Source organism: Theropithecus gelada, chromosome 1 (assembly GCF_003255815.1).
Source record: "Theropithecus gelada isolate Dixy chromosome 1, Tgel_1.0, whole genome shotgun sequence".
Lineage (NCBI taxonomy): Eukaryota > Metazoa > Chordata > Mammalia > Primates > Cercopithecidae > Theropithecus > Theropithecus gelada.
The window spans coordinates 222,550,510-222,566,628 of NC_037668.1; the positions used below are offsets into that span (position 1 = coordinate 222,550,510).

General features: G+C 40.7%; 1 pseudogene; it reads right to left on the reverse strand.

The window, feature by feature from the left end:
* Nucleotides 1–355: 355 nt before the first annotated feature.
* LOC112636340 lies at nt 356–15,504 on the reverse strand (annotated as a pseudogene).
* Nucleotides 15,505–16,119: the final 615 nt, after the last annotated feature.

The following is a 16,119-nucleotide window of genomic DNA, read 5'->3' on the forward strand; positions in this document are numbered from 1 at the left end:
CGGGAGGTATTTGTGAGCAAAAAGACAAAGACCTTTGCCCTCCTGGAGTGTAGTCTAGAGAGGGCTACAGACAGCATAAATTAAAGTGGTAGATAAGCAAATCACAGGGAAAGTCAGAATGTGGTGACTGCTCTGGCAAAAAGACAGAGTAGGATGAGGCATTCCACTTTCAATGAGGAGGCTGTAGTCGGTCTGATGGAGAAGACAAAATCGGAGTTATTTTTACAAGCAGAGACTCCGGCCATCTCTTCCTCTCGCTCCTCACCATGTGCCTTCAGGCTGCTTATCACAGCATTTTCCTAAAAAAAAAAGGCAGCTTCCTCCCTAACAGAACCGTATCGTTTCCCACCACACATTAGTCAGTCACCTGGCAGGGCACAAGAGAAGTGGCACAGTCATATCCAACGGGGTGTGTGTGGGTTTGCAGGTTTCGTGAACGTGGCCTCCCTGAGCCACAGATGGAGGGCCCGACGAGCCCACGAACGCTGTTCTGAGAGAACAGCTCTGGTGTCAGACTGAGTCCTGACACGAGAAAATCGGGTTGATCAGTGTTAATTCCTTTCAGAAGGCACCAGATACTCAGGCAAATGGACGCAACTCAACCACAAAGATCTGAGTCTGAATCCAGACTTTGTCCCTCATATCACATGGGTTACTTATTAACCTCACTCGTTGGGCCACAGCTCTTTGTCTTTAAAATGGAATCATCAGGCCCTGAAGAAATGCCTCCTGATGATTTATTTACTCCTGGAATCATCACCCCATTCCTCTGTGTTTTTTCCAAGGCCATCTATCTATCAATAATGTCCTGAGGACGCCTACCTCATGGGGAATTATTATTAACACCATGTATGATTTTAACTGGGCCCATTTATCAACAAGGACACTGAAGATAATGGAAGCCCCCTGAACTAGGCTGTGCAGTCTACATGGCTCCTCACAGCAGTCCTGGGTTTTGAGGCCCCAGGCAGTGTGCCAAGGGTATCACCAGCTGCCATGACAGATAAGGAAACAGGCCCAGGGAGGCCTTCCCTGTAGGCCTTCAGACACCTGGGCCAGCAATCTCCCCATTTCAACATGGCTGATATGGGATGCAGCCTCCACCCATGGGATTGGAGACATTGACTAAACTCCCCTCGTCCCTCCTCCAGGGGTTCACCTCTCTGTCATCAATGTGGGGTCCAAGGACCAGAATCAGTCACAGGGAGTTACGAAAAAGCCCTCCTCTAAAGCAGACTCCTCCTGACTAGCCAAGAAGTCCAGAGACCCAGGAGAAGCTACGTCTCAGCAAGCAGCCCAACTTTTAAACTAAGAAGCCCTGGGCACACCTCAGGCAGGCTGGTGCCATCATCTTTTTAGAAGAGGACAAGGTTGCCCATCCTTACAACCTGCTGAGCTGAGGCAAACCTGGAGCTCAGCCGAGTCCCAGTGAGTCATCCAGTGCTAAATCTGGAACCACTCTGGGAAATGGCCTTTTCCCAAAGTTTCCCTTGATAACCAGTGAAGCTTGGAGGTGAGTTTCCAGAGGAGTCCACCCATTTTGGAATAAGCATATGGAGGTGTGTAGGGTCAGGTCAGGGAAGCCAGAGCAGGAATTGTATCCAACAGGAGTCCAAGCCAAAAACCCAGCAAAAGGATCAAGGGCATCCACCCCGACCCGCCTTCTCTATGTGTTTGCTTCTGGGAGCCTTTCATTGTCTAGCTTATTCCTCCAGCTTGGAGATGTGAGAACAGGCTAAAAAGAATGAATTAATGCCCCCAGCATTCCTGTCTCCCCCTCCCCCAGTCACCTTGCAGAGGAAATGAGCATGTCCTGGAAGATAAACTTCCCCAATCGTCCGTGGCCTTATGTAAGATGATGATCCCCTGAGTCTTGGGTTTCCCATCTTTCAAGTGGCAAAAACGGCGCTACTGCCTGAAAAGCTATTCTGAAGGTTAAAGGAGGTCACACAAGCAGACGATGAGGAGAAACTATCACGTCATACAGGCTCTAAAAACAATGGCTACTGCTGCTATCATTGTTCTATGAGCTCATATCAGTGACTGCACAGCCCAGAGGGGCTTTCATATCCGCACAGGGCAATGGTCTCAGGTGAGGTGCAGCCTCAGAACACACTTCTACCACAATTAGATACACTTCATGCCCACTAACACGAATAAAATCAAAAAGAAAGAAAGAAAAAGACAAAGAAAGAAAGAGAAGGAAGAAAGGAAAATTGCAAGTGTCAGGATATGGAGAAACTGGAACCTTCATACATTACTGGTAGGAGTGTAAAATGGTGCAAAACTGTGGAAACAGTTTGGCAGTTCCTCTGAGAGTTACCAATGACACAGCAAATCCACACCTAGGTATATACCCAATATAATTGAATGAAAACAACTGTTTATACAAAAACTTGTGCATGAATAATCATAGCAGTATGATTAGACTTAATTTACAAGCATATATATATATTTCTTCACATCTCTCTTCCCCACGTCTGGTTTCTTTTTACCTTTTCAAGTAAATGACTTTAAAATGACTTCCAAATTACACAAAATTATTTTTTATAAAATGCAATTTACAGAATTATATATTAATTAGAATTTTTATTTCTAGTAATCTTAAGTTTTAGTGAAAACGAGAAGCAAGAAATCTGAACTGTATGTCAGATATTAGCATTTTATACATAAAATTATTTCACAATTTCAGAACCATGTTTTCTCATATAATAATTATTTACATTGGAAATGACCCAGACATTCAATAAGCATTTGTTATTTAATTTAAAATAATGTTAAGATTTTACATTACACAAAATGTCCACTTATAGGTATTTATCTCATTTACATGTATTTAATTAATTTATTTTTTAACAATTTAGATTACTCTTGAAAACCAAGGTATTATATAAAGTTAGTCATTATCTAAAGTTATTTCCCTAATAACCACAGAGGTCAATATAAAATTTATTGATTTAGACAGAAATATATGCTGATGACTCTAAAGACATTTTTATTATTTTAATAATAATTTTTGAAGCTAGTTTTATTTATCAAAGATTCACATGAACTTGAAAACTGTTTAGACTTAATTTATGAGTACTCGTTTACTTATATGCCAATTTGGTAGCAAGACAAGTGAAACAAAAAGCTGGTTCTTTGAAAAGATAAATAAAATTGATAGACCACCAGTGAGATTAACCAAAAAAAGAAAACAGAGGATCTAAATAAGCTCAATTAGAAACAAAACAGGAGATATTACAACTGATACCACAGAAATACAAAAGACCATTCAAGGCTACTATGAACATCTTTACATGCATAAACTAGAAAACCTAGAAGAGATAAATAAATTCTTGGAAATATACAACCCTCCTAGATTAAACCAGAAAGAAATAGAATATTTGAACAGACCAATAACAAGCAGAGAGATTGAAATGGTAATTCTTTTTTAAAAAATGCCAATAAAAAGAAGTCCAGGACCAGATAAACTCACAGCTAAATGCTATCAGACATTAAAAGAAGAGGCGGGCGCAGCGGCTCACACCTGTAATCACGGCACTTTGGGAGGCTAAGGGGAGTGGATCACTTGAGGCCAGGAGTTCAAGACCAGCCTAGCCAACATGGTGAAACCCCCGTCGCTACTAAAAGCACAAAAATTAGCTGGGCATTTTAGCGCACACCTGTAATTCCAGCTATTAGGGAGGCTGAGGCAAGAGAGTTGCTTTCACCCGGGGATGGAGGTTGCAGTGAGCCAAAATTGTGCCACTGTACTCCAGCCCAGGTGACAGAGCAAGACTCTGTCTCGAATAAATAAATAAATAATTGGTACCAATCCTGTTGACACTATTACAAATGGTAGAGAAAAATGGAATCCTCCCTAAATCATTCTATGAAGCCAGTATCACCCTAATACCGAAACTAGTAAAGGATATAACTGAAAAAAAATCTACAGACCAATATCCCTGATGAACATAGATGCAAAAATCCTCAACAAAATACTAGCTAAGCAAATCCAAAAGCAAATCAAAAAGATAATCCATCACGATCAAGTGGGTTTCATACCAGGGATGCAAGGATGGTTTAACATATGTAAGTCAATAAATGTGATACACCACATAAACAGAATTAAAAACAAAAATCACATAATCATACCAATAGATGCAGAAAAAGCATTCGACAAAATCCAACATCCCTTTATGATTAATACCCTCAGCAAAATCTACATAGAAGGGACATACCTTAAGGTAAGAAAAGCCATCTATGACAAACCCACAGACAACATTACACTGAACAGGGAAAAGTTGAAAGCATTCCCCATGAGAACTACAACAAAAGAAGGATGCTCACTCTCACCATGTCTATTCAACATAGTACTAGAAATCCTAGCCAGAGGAACCAGACAAGAGAAATAAATAAAGGGCATCCAAATTGGTAAAGAAGAAGTCAACCTGTTGGTGTTTGTATCTGGTATGATTGTATACCCAGAAAGGCATATAGACTCATGCAAAAAACTCCGAGAACTGGTAAATGAATTCAGTAAAGTTTCAGGATACAAAATGTACACAAATCATTAGCTCTGCTATACACCAACAGTGACCAAGCTGGGAATCAAATCAAGAACTCAATCTCTTTCACAATAGCTACAAAAAAAAATTAAATACTTAGGAATATACCTAACCAAGGACATGAAAGACCTCTACAAGGAAAACTACAAAACATTGCTGAAAGAAATCATAGATGACACAAACAAATGGAAACACATCCCATGCTCATGAATGGGTAGAATCAATGTTGTGAAAATGACCATACTGCCAAAAGCAATCTACAAATTCAATGCAATTCTCATCAAAATGCCACCATCATTCTTCACAGAACTAAAAAAAAAAAAAAAATCCTAAAATTCATATAGGACGAAAAAAGAGCCTGCATAGCCAAAGCAAGACTAAACAAAAAGAACAAATCTGGAGGCATCACTTTACCCAACTTCAAACTATACTGTAAGGACATAGTCACCAAAATAGCATGGTACTGGTATAAAAAATAAGCGTCTAGGCCGATGGAACAGAACAAAGAACCAAGAAATAAAGCCAAATATTTACAGCCAACTGATCTTTGACAAAGCAAACAAAAACACAAGGTGGGGAAAGGACACCTTATCCAACGAATAGTGCTGGGATAATTGACAAGTCACATATAGAAGAATGAGATGGGATCCTCATCTCTCATCTTATACAAAAATCAACTCAAGATGGATCAAGGACTTACATCTAAGACCTGAAACCATGAAGATTCTAGGAGATAATATCGTAAAACCCCTTCTAGACTTTGGTTTAGGCAAAGACTTCATGACCAAGAACCCAAAAGCAAATGCAACAAAAACAAAGATAAATACATGGGACTTAATTAAACTAAAAAGCTTCTGCACAGACAAAGAAATAATCAGCAGAGTTAACAGACAACCCACAGAGTGGGGGAAAATTTTCACAATCTATACATCCAACAAGGGACTAATATCCAGAATCTACAATGGACTCAAACAAATCAGCAAGGAAGACACAAACAATCCCATCAAAAAGTGGGCTAAGGACACAGATAGACAATTCTCAACAGAAGATATACAAATGGCCAACAAACATGAAAAAATGCTCAACATCGCTAATGATCAGGGAAATGCAAATCAAAACCACAAGGCAATACCACCTTACTCCTGCAAGAATGGTCATAATCAAAAAATTAAAAAATAATAGATGTTGATGTAGATGCACTGAACAGGGAACACTTCTACCCTGCTGGTGGGAACGTAAACTAGTACAACCACTATGGAAACCAGTGTGGAGATTCCTTAAAGAACTAAAAGTACAACTACTGCCTGATCCAGCAATCCCACTACTTTGCTAGAGGAAAAGAAGTTATTTATTATTTATTATTATACAAAAAAATTATTATTTGTTATTGTGCAAAAAAGATACTTGCACACGTATGTTTATAACAGCACAATTCACAATTGCAAAAATGTAGAACCAACCAAAATGCCCATCAATCAATAAGTCCATAAAGAAAATTATATATATAGAGAGAGATACACACACAATGGAATACTACTCAGCCTTAAAAACAAATAAATCAATAGCATTTGCAGCCACCTTAATGAGATTAGAGACTATTATTCTAAGTGAAGTAACTCAGGAATGGAAAACCAAATATTGTATGTTCTCACTCATAAGTGGGAGCTAAGTTATGAGGATGCAAAGACATAAGAATGATACAATGGACTTTGGGGACTCAGGAAAAGGGTAGAAAGGGGTGAGGGATAAAAGACTACAAATTGGGTGCAGGGTATACTGCTCAGGTGATGGGTGCACCAAAATCTCACAAATCGCCACTAAAGAATGTCTTCATATGGCCAGGTGTGGTGGCTCACACCTGTAATCCCAGCACTTTGGGAGGCTGAGGAGGGTGGATCACCTGAGATCAGGAGTTTGAGACCAGACTTACCAACAAGGAGAAACCCCATCTCTACTAAAAATGCAAAAAAAATTAGCCAGGCAGGGTGGCCCATGCTTGTAATCCCAGCTACTTGGGAGGCTGAGGCAGGAGAATTGCTTGAACCCGGGAAGCAGAGGTTGTGGTGAGCCGAGATCGAGCCATTGCACTCCAATCGGGGCAACAAAAGTAAAACTCTGTCTCAAAAAAAAAAAAAAAAAAAGAATGAACTCATGTAACCAAATACCACCTGTTCCACAATCACCCATGGAAATCAGAATGTTATATACATATAAAATAGGTAACAGTTGTTTTATCATGATTAAATTGGTATCAAATTAATAGGCATAAGTGAAAAAACTAATCATTTACTAGTCATAAAAAATACAATAATATCATTCACTGTATATTACCAAGAAAGTAACTCAGATAAGCAGCAGATGATGAGAAGAGCATCCTGAAAATTCTGCATATATCCTTATGTATATCCTTAAAAATCACTTACTTTCCTTTATGTAATTTTGATTTTAATTTAAATGTCACGTATTTTCAGCTAACATTTAAATTAGTCTTTTGTTGTAAAACTTCAGTTGTTATAAATCGTGAAACATTTTCAGAAACTTGCTTGAAGGTAGAAATAATTCTTTCCTTCTATGATACAATTATATCACATTAAATATTTACAAAATTATGTTTGAGAAATGTATTCTGACCTTGAACATAATCAAATTCAAGATCAATATTATAATAGAATGAAGACTTATGGGGAAATGTTGCAATCAGTAAAATCTTCAAGACCAGGTAATAGTAAAGAAGATACCCATCTGGAATATTGCAGAGTGGTTGATACCACATTTTATCAAAGGACGGTGATGTTCATCTTCTGTTTCCCACAGAACTCTGGATCCAGTTAACAGAGGTAAGGAGAAGCAGCAGCAGTATTTCAAATGTCCACATTTGATCTGCAAAAGATTCTGAGCAGGTAGAAAAAAAATGCATCCACTTCAGTCTGTGAAATTAAGGTTCAGTTATTTTTCAAGATTGGGAGGACATCACAGTGTTGATTTTTTTTTTTTTTTTTTTTTTTTTTTTTTGAGATGGAGTCTCTCCTAGGCTGGAGAGTCACCTAGGCTGGAGTGCAGTGGTGTGATCTTGGCTGACTGCAAGCTCTGCCTCCTGGGTTCACACCATTCTCCTGCCTCCCGAGTAGCTGGGACTACAGGCGCCCGCCACCATGCCCGGCTAGTTTTTGTATTTTTAGTAGAAACAGGGTTTCACTGTGTTAACCAGGATGGTCTCAATCTCTTGACCTCATGATCCACCCGCCCCGGCCTCCCAAAGTGCTGGGATTACAGACATGAGCCACCGCGCCCGGCCACCTGCAGAGATTCTTAACAGAGGAGCCAATCCATTGTAAACTTCTTGGCCATATTTGGTCCAAACTTAACTTCAAGGAATTTCAGCATGAGCCCATTTTCTTTCTGTAGGACAAACATCTTCATTATAACATACAATGTCACTGTTAGAGTACACACCAAGTAAAAATTAATCACTTTCATTATTTTAGCTACAAAAGTTCCTTTCTTTAGATTTAGCCAAAGGCACTGAGTAAGCATTGAGACTGCTACCAAACTTAATAAGCAAGATACCAAGAAAGCTTGATTCTCTAGCTGCAGTAAATATCCCAGGAAGAGAGAAAATACATAGATTTTATAAACTTCAGAAACCTCATCACTTTGCTCCAGTGAAAAGATATCTAGCAGGAACAGACACTGCTTGAAGAAACTGGATAGTGGCTGTACCCCCATCATCATAAATGTGTAAATGGAAGCACTCATCGACAAGTAGAAAACCTCTCTCCATAAGTATTTAAGTTGCTTTTTCATAGCCTGGAAGTCCAGTAACTTGGCAGACAAAACATGGCAGTGCCCAGTTTTCTCTTAAAGGAATGGAGTATTCGGTTCTTGTTGTATTATGTCTACTCTGTTAATAATAACCCATGCAACAGTGAGCATTCCTGCTAGCCACATTCCATTCATAAGCCAACTTGTAACAAATAAAGCAACAACATATATTCCTTACACTCCAAAAACAATGCCAATAGAGAAATACTCCACCTCAGTAATCTCATTGCTACCAGTGGCTTGATATAAAACAATGGCAATGAGTTCTGGATATGTAGCAGGTCGAACCGCAGACAAAGCTCCTCAAACCCCATATTAAAGAAGGAAGAGGTTTTCTTTAAAACCTCTTCGGGAGCGTCGGCAGACCCACGTCTTAAGAGCCGAGCTCCCGAGAAAGAAATATTGACCTTTTTAAAGGTTTACAATGTTAAGGGGTCCACGTGAAAGGGTCGTGATAAATCCAGCAGTGTGGGAAACGTGGCTGGGGACTACATGCATCAGCTAACAGAACAAAAAGTTTTACAGTGCTTTTTTCACACAGTGTCTGGGATTTACAGATAACATAACACAAGTAGTTTAGGTCAGGGATTGACGTTATTAATATTACTTTCTTTAACTCTTAGGGCCGGGTGGTGGTGCCAAGGTTGTCTGGCTATTTATCTTACTTTTGTTTCTTTCTAACTTTTCTAACTAGTCTAGTGAACTAGGCAAGGTCGGGGGAGGAGGGCAGCAAGAGTAGTAGTGGTCTCCTTCCTTATCCCCCCTCTTTGAGAATTGTCACTAATTAGTGGGAGTTCTCACTTTTATTTTTACTTTCTGAATCTCTTTGCGAGACAGAGCGATAGTGTTTTATGTAATACACTTGGGCTGAAGTTTTCTGAGGACCCCATGGTAGCTACAAAACCTTTTATCATTTGAAGGAGCAAGTGTAATACACAGGGGAGCAGCAAGCAAGTTTCTATTACCACTAATATACTTATAATGAGGGCTTTAAATTCTTTATAGCTGGAAACTGTTTTCTAAATGAAGACCTAGGATCAAACCTGTGTTAAACCTGCACAGGCACATGTATCAACTTTGTCATGTCCTAAGCAGGTTAGTTTTTCACTGGGTCTTAAAAGCTTTTTCTTAGTGAGTAACACAGTTTTTTTTAATAACAGAAGTTTTTAAGAGCCAGATGCGTGAACTTGGGCCGTCTGTTTGGGGAAAGAGTCAGTTAAAGTAAAGTTATCTTCAGGCATTAACTCTTTTGCTTCTCAAGGCCATTGGTCTCTTACGTTAGCCTTTTTATAAACGTAACATGAAGAAACATCCAGGCTGCCAGCACTGTTTTCAGACAACTGAGCAAATAGGCTTTTTCCTTTTTTTTTTTTTCTACAGGAGGAGGTTCTGGTAACTTCTGGTTTATATGTTTAAAGAATGACTGCAAGACTCGGAATTGTTGCTGGGCTGGAGGGTCTGGGTTTGCTAAGTAGTATGTATAGAGTGGGGACACCTTATATAGGTGTTTCTAGCATGGTTATGGGGGGGTAACAGTAGCAAAACAATGTACAGTATATTCATATCCAGCGAGGACAAAAGAGGTCCTTACCTGGGAAAAAGGTTGAAGACAGCAACAGAATAGAAAAACAGTTAGTATTACAGGAAAACTGTTAGTCTTAAGATTTTTAACTACATTGACTTGCTTGATGAGTCCTCAAGCTTTGGCCATGCGCAGACTGGTCAGCCTCCGGAGTGACCAGAGCAGGGCTGTCATCCTCGGCAGCAGCTTGATCTCATCTCAGGATCAGCCGGGTTGGATGATCTGCGTCCTGCTGGCTGGTCCACTTGTCCTGAGCTGCCGGTGTTCGCTGACTGGTGGATCCAAGACACAACACCTGCAACTTTAACAGCAGTGGGAGTGGACAAGGTTACAGTACAGGGCCCATCCTATATGGGTCCTAGAAAAATTAGATTTTACTTTAAACAGAGTCACTAGATTTAAAAGGGTGTCAGGCTTATAGGCATTTTCATTTATTTAATTACGAACACTTTGTATGGTTATTTTTAAAGCCTGCATTTCCTTTTTTAAGGTTAATTCCTTTAGTTTCTGGAGATCACCTTTAATCTGACTGATGATTTGGGGATGGCCAACCAAACAAAATCTTATAGGGCAAATACCTACTTTGTTTGGTGGGGGTGCCCCCGACTCAGAGGAGGACCATAGGCAAAAACCTGATTTTATCATAAATGAATTTTCTGGCAATATTTTTTTTCAGTAGCTGCTCGAGTGTCCAGTTCATGCGTTCCACCTTTTCTTGAACTTTGTGGCTGATAGGCTGTGTGTAACTTCTATTTTATTTTTAATGGTCTTGTTAAATCTTGCACAATTTCAGCTATAAATGCTGGCCTATTGTCTGACTTTAAAGTTAGAGGTAGTCTAAACCTGGGGATAATGTCTTTTAACAGTACTTTAGTCACTTGTACTTTTTCTGTCCTGGTGGGGAAAACTTTAACTTAACCTGAAAAGGTGCAAACAAGCACTAGCGTTTACCGATAGCCTCCAGCACGGGGCAGTTCTGTAGTCTATAAGCAAGTTTTCACAAGGTACGGCTCTTTCTCCTGTTTAAGTTCCTTAGAGGAGGGGTTCTTCCCCCCGCCCTCTGCCCCCGCTGTGTAACTCTATTTAGTGGCTTAGCCTTCCATGAGAAACTGGAATCCAGATACAGCAGAATCTTGCTGCTTTTAACTTCTAATGTGACCATGGGCTCCTGGGAGCCTAATGAGAAGGTGCGTAGTCTGCCCTAATCTTTACATTCTTCAGCTCCTGTCAGCCTGAACGGATCAGTATTTGGTTCCTCCAAGGTGCGGCAGCCCTTGGCTGATGGCCTCTTCATCTTGCGGCCTTGGCCATTTCCTTTATTGCCTTTTGAACACTTACCCTTCTAGTGTCCTTTCTTTTTGCATCTCGCACATTAATCTCTCTCTACCCTTGTCCGGCTCTTGAATCCTTGCCTAACTTGACTTCTTTCACATTTACATCCACGTCCACATGCTCTCACATTGCTAATTTTTCTTTTTCTAAGAGCTGTTGTGAAATATTGGCTTTTTTTCTCCATGCACTGATGTCTGTCTCTCCTGTTTTCTTTTGATTCTCTTTTTTTTCACACTTACTTTTAGTCTTTCTTTTTCTTTTGCTCTTTCCCAGTTTTGTTCCTTGGTCACAGTTAACATACGCCTTGGTGGCCACTTTTATAGGCTAGGTGGCATTCGTGCCTGCAGTTTCTGCTTGATGTTACCCTGGACTTGCTTTACAAGTGAAGTTTCACTAGATACTGATTTTCAGCAGCCTCAGGGTTAAATGACATGTAAAGCCAGAATGCTTTATAGAGTCTCTTATAAAACTGTCTTAGGCTCTTGTCAGCTCCTTGAAGGATTCCTGAAATCTTTTTTATATTACTTGCTTTTTTCTAACAACTCTTAGACTCTGCAGAAGTGCTTTTCAGTACCTCTGCAAACGCTGAAGCTGAGTTGCATTCTTTGGGTGTTTCTTTCCTCTTTTTCCTAGAGTTTAACAAGCCCTTTTCTTTATATAATTTTTTTGCACTTGGAGGGTTAAACAGGCATACCGAGAGTCAGTGTAAATGTTTAGTCTTACCTTTACTGAGTTCTGAGGCCAAAATTAAAGTAATGAGCTCAGCTTAACGACAGTGTCCAGGATTACCACCGCATATTCTGCACATCTCTCTCCTTGTGAGTTGATGAAGCTGTTCCCGTCCAAGTATAGCTCCTAGTCTACTGATGCCCAAGGCTGGTCCTGGAGGTCAGGTCTGCTGGAGTAAACTTGAGTCCAACACCTCTACACAGTCGTGCTCGACAGGGCTGTAGCTGCCGGGAGCAAGGTGAGGGGTTCAGGGTATTTCCAGTTTAGTATATCAGTGGTTGAAAAGGGCTGATAGATGAAAGTCTGTTGTCCCCCCAGATGTGGGCCTGGTCATTATAATAGACAGGTCCTCATATCTCCCTGAGAGGCATTTAAGTAGCTCGAGCAAGACCAGGTCTGAGACAGCCCACTTGACTATCTTGACTTCCTTCCTTGGCCTCTCGAGGCTCCGATCCTCCCCTTTGAGGTGAGATCTGGGGCATGTTAGCTCCTGAATCTAGTTTCTGAGGGGTCTGTTGGCCTCGGTAAAGCGGGGTAGGCTGGGACACATGGAAAAAGAATTTCTATGATCTCTGGTGGCTCCTGCAAAACTGGCTTCTTTTGCTGTTTCTGGTACTCCCTTTTTTAACTGCGTCTGCTGGCGAAGTTGCTCTTACTTTTACTTTTGGCTGTTTTGCAATAAGCTGTTAAACAGGGCTAAATTTATGCCAGTTTTGTCTATATTCTATTTAACCATGAGTCAATATAAAGGGATTTGATCTAGGTACACTGGATGTCCTCCAACCTCTGTCACCACCTTAAATACATGGCCAATTGTTCCTTGTCTATAGCTCCTTCAGTGGGCCATCCAACACCAAAAGAGGGCAGTTCTAATTCACAGAGAGATTTTAACCTCTAAGGGGTTAACTTAACTCTATAATCTCCTGCAAAACCTTTCTTAAGGTTCTGTAACATGCATTTTAATAGAGTAAGTTTTGATGATTTGATGACTTTCCCTTTTTCTTTTTGAATTTTTTTAACATAGTTCCTAGCGGAGTGGGCTTACTTTGTGTCTGACCTATTTTTCTCTTGAGACGAAACAACATTCACACTACAAAAAGGAAAAGGTAAAAAGTCACTCACTCATCTCATTCACACTAAATCAAAATCAAAACTAAAACCAAAGTGTTGTTAAAGGCACACCTGTTCATCAAGCAATTTAAGCCAAGTCAAAATCAGAACCAAAACCAAAGTGCCAAGAAAGGCACGCCTGTTTATCAAGCAATTCAAGTCAAGTCAAAATGAAAACTAAAACCAAAGTATCAAGCAATTAATTCAAGTCAAGTCAAAAACAAAAACCAAAGTGCTACTACAGGCACCCCATGGATGATCAGGCCACGCTTCCACTCAAATGGAGAGGGCAAGTTCCAAAGACCAGTCTTACCAAGTTTCAGATGTCCGGACTTAAAGTGCCAGTTCCTTCCTGGTGTTCAGCCCCTGTGTGGATCCTCCATGGGGACCTGCTGTGCACTGCTCTGACGAGGTGTTCCACCGGGGCAAATGCCTACCTGGGAGCGCTCTCAGGATCCGCATTGCTCAAGCTGGCCAGAGTCCCCTGCAGGGATGCTCCACAGGGCAGGCCTAAGCTGCCTAAGGGGCTGCCTCAGCTGTCTATTTATCACCTCACTTCCCGGTCAGGGAACCAAGAAACTTAGCAGGACAAGCCGCAGACAAAGCTCCTCAGACACCAGATTAAAGAAAGAAGAGGTTTTTTATTCGGCCGGGAGCGTCCGCAGACTCCCTTCTTAAGAGCCAAGCTCCCCGAAAAAGAAACACTTGGCCTTTTAAAAGGCTTACAACTGTATGAATGTCTTCTTTTGAGAAATGTCTATTCATATCCTTCATTCATACAGCCAACAAACAGATGAAAAAATGCTCATCATCACTGGCCATCAGAGAAATGCAAATCAAAACCACAATGAGATACCATCTCACACCAGTTAGAATGGCGATCATTAAAAAGTCAGGAAACAACAGGTGCTGGAGAGGATGTGGAGAAATAGGAACACTTTTACACTGTTGGTGGGACTGTAAACTAGTTTGACCATTGTGGAAGACAGTGAGATGATTCCTCAAGGGTCTAGAACTAAAAATACCATTTGACCCAGTCATCCCATTACTGGGTATATACCCAAAGGATTATAAATTATGCTGCTATAAAGACACATGCACACGTATGTTTATTGCAGCACTATTCACAATAGCAAAGACTTGGAATCAACCCAAATGTCCATCAGTGACAGATTGGATTAAGAAAATGTGGCATATATACACCATGGAATACTATGCAGCCATAAAAAAGGATGAGTTTGTGTCCTTTGTAGGGACATGGATGCAGCTGGAATCCATCATTCTTAGCAAACTATCACAAGAACAGAAAACCAAACACCGCATGTTCTCACTCATAGGTGGGAACTGAACAATGAGAACACTTGGACTCAGGAAGGGGAACATCACACACCGGGGCCTATCATGGGGAGGGGGGAGGGGGGAGGGATTGCATTGGGAGTTATACCTGATGTAAATGACGAGTTGATGGGTGCAGCACACCAACAAGGCACAAGTATACATATGTAACAAACCTGCACGTTATGCACATGTACCCTACAACTTACAGTATAATAATAATAAATAAATTAAAAAAAAATGAAGTTAAACCTTCAATCTCAAAAAAAAAAAAAAAAAAGGCTTACAACTTTAAGGGGTCTACGTGAAAGGGTCGTGATAAATCCAGCAAGCATGGGAAACGTGACTGGGGGCTACATGCATCAGCTAACAGAACAAAAAGTTTTACAACACTTTTTTCATACAGTGTCTGGAATTTACAGATAACACAAGTAGTTTAGGTCAGGGGTTGATGTTATTATTATTACTTTTTTTTTTTTAACTCCTAGGGCCGGGTGGTGGTGCCAAGGTTGTCTGGCTATTTATCTTACTTTTGTTTCTTTCTAACTTTTTGCTTTCTCTCTTTCCTCCTGTCTTGTGAACTAGGCAAGGTACAGGGAGGAGGCAGCAGGAGAAATAGTGGTCTCCTTCCTTAGATATAGAAACATTTGCTACACTGCATTTATGCTATTCAGAGATACAGTTTTGTTATTGTGTGTCAGTTCATAAACACCTCTTCCAAATGAAGGTGACATTGGCACATCTTTATGAGTGATAAATGCCACTGTCACCCTGAAATGTGATTTCCCCGTCAAGCTCCTGCCTGCTGGAAAGTGAGAATTTCTGTTCATGGTATAAGTAGAGATCATATATCATACCACTAGTAATGGCTGCAAGACAGCCAATGGAAATCTTTGCAAAGCCTTGAAATCATACACGTCTTGGAGCTCCTTCAGAAACTAGAATGTCACTGATTTTCTCTTCTTTGGCAGATTCCTTATTTTCTGAAGATTTTGGCATTTTTCTTTAACGCAGCTCTACAATTGGTCCTTATTCATCTGCCATCATCCACTCAGGGTGCAGGGCATCCCTCCAACCCCCTCATGGCCTGGAGTCTCACTCCCTCTGCCTGGCGGAACCCCCCCACCTTGGCCCACTCATAGCCATCACACCCCCACTACCTGACCTGCCCACTTCAAGGTATATTTTTGATGAAAAATATTATAAATAAAATAATTTTTTTTTAGATAGAGTTTCACTCTGTCACCCAGGCTGGAGGGCAGTGGCGTGATCTCAGCTCACTGCAACCTCTGCCTCCGGGGTTCAAGTGATTCTCCTGCCTCAGCCTACCGAGTAGGTGGGACTACAGGTGCCTGCCACCATGCCTGGGTAATTTTTGTATTTTTAGTAGAGACGGGGTTTCACCATGTTTGCCAGGCTGGTCTAGAACTCCTGACTTCAGGTGATCCACCCACCTCAGCCTCCCAAAGTGCTGGGATTACAGGTGTGAGCTATCGCACCCAGCCAAAAATAATTTTATATGGAAAGAAAATCTTGTATGATAATTTTTTACCCTAAAGTAAAATAGCTGATTGTTTAGGAAAGAGAGAAACGTAAGACAAGTCAGACGGGTCTAAGCATGTGACAGCTTATATAAGTTGTAATAAGGTTCATGAAGGA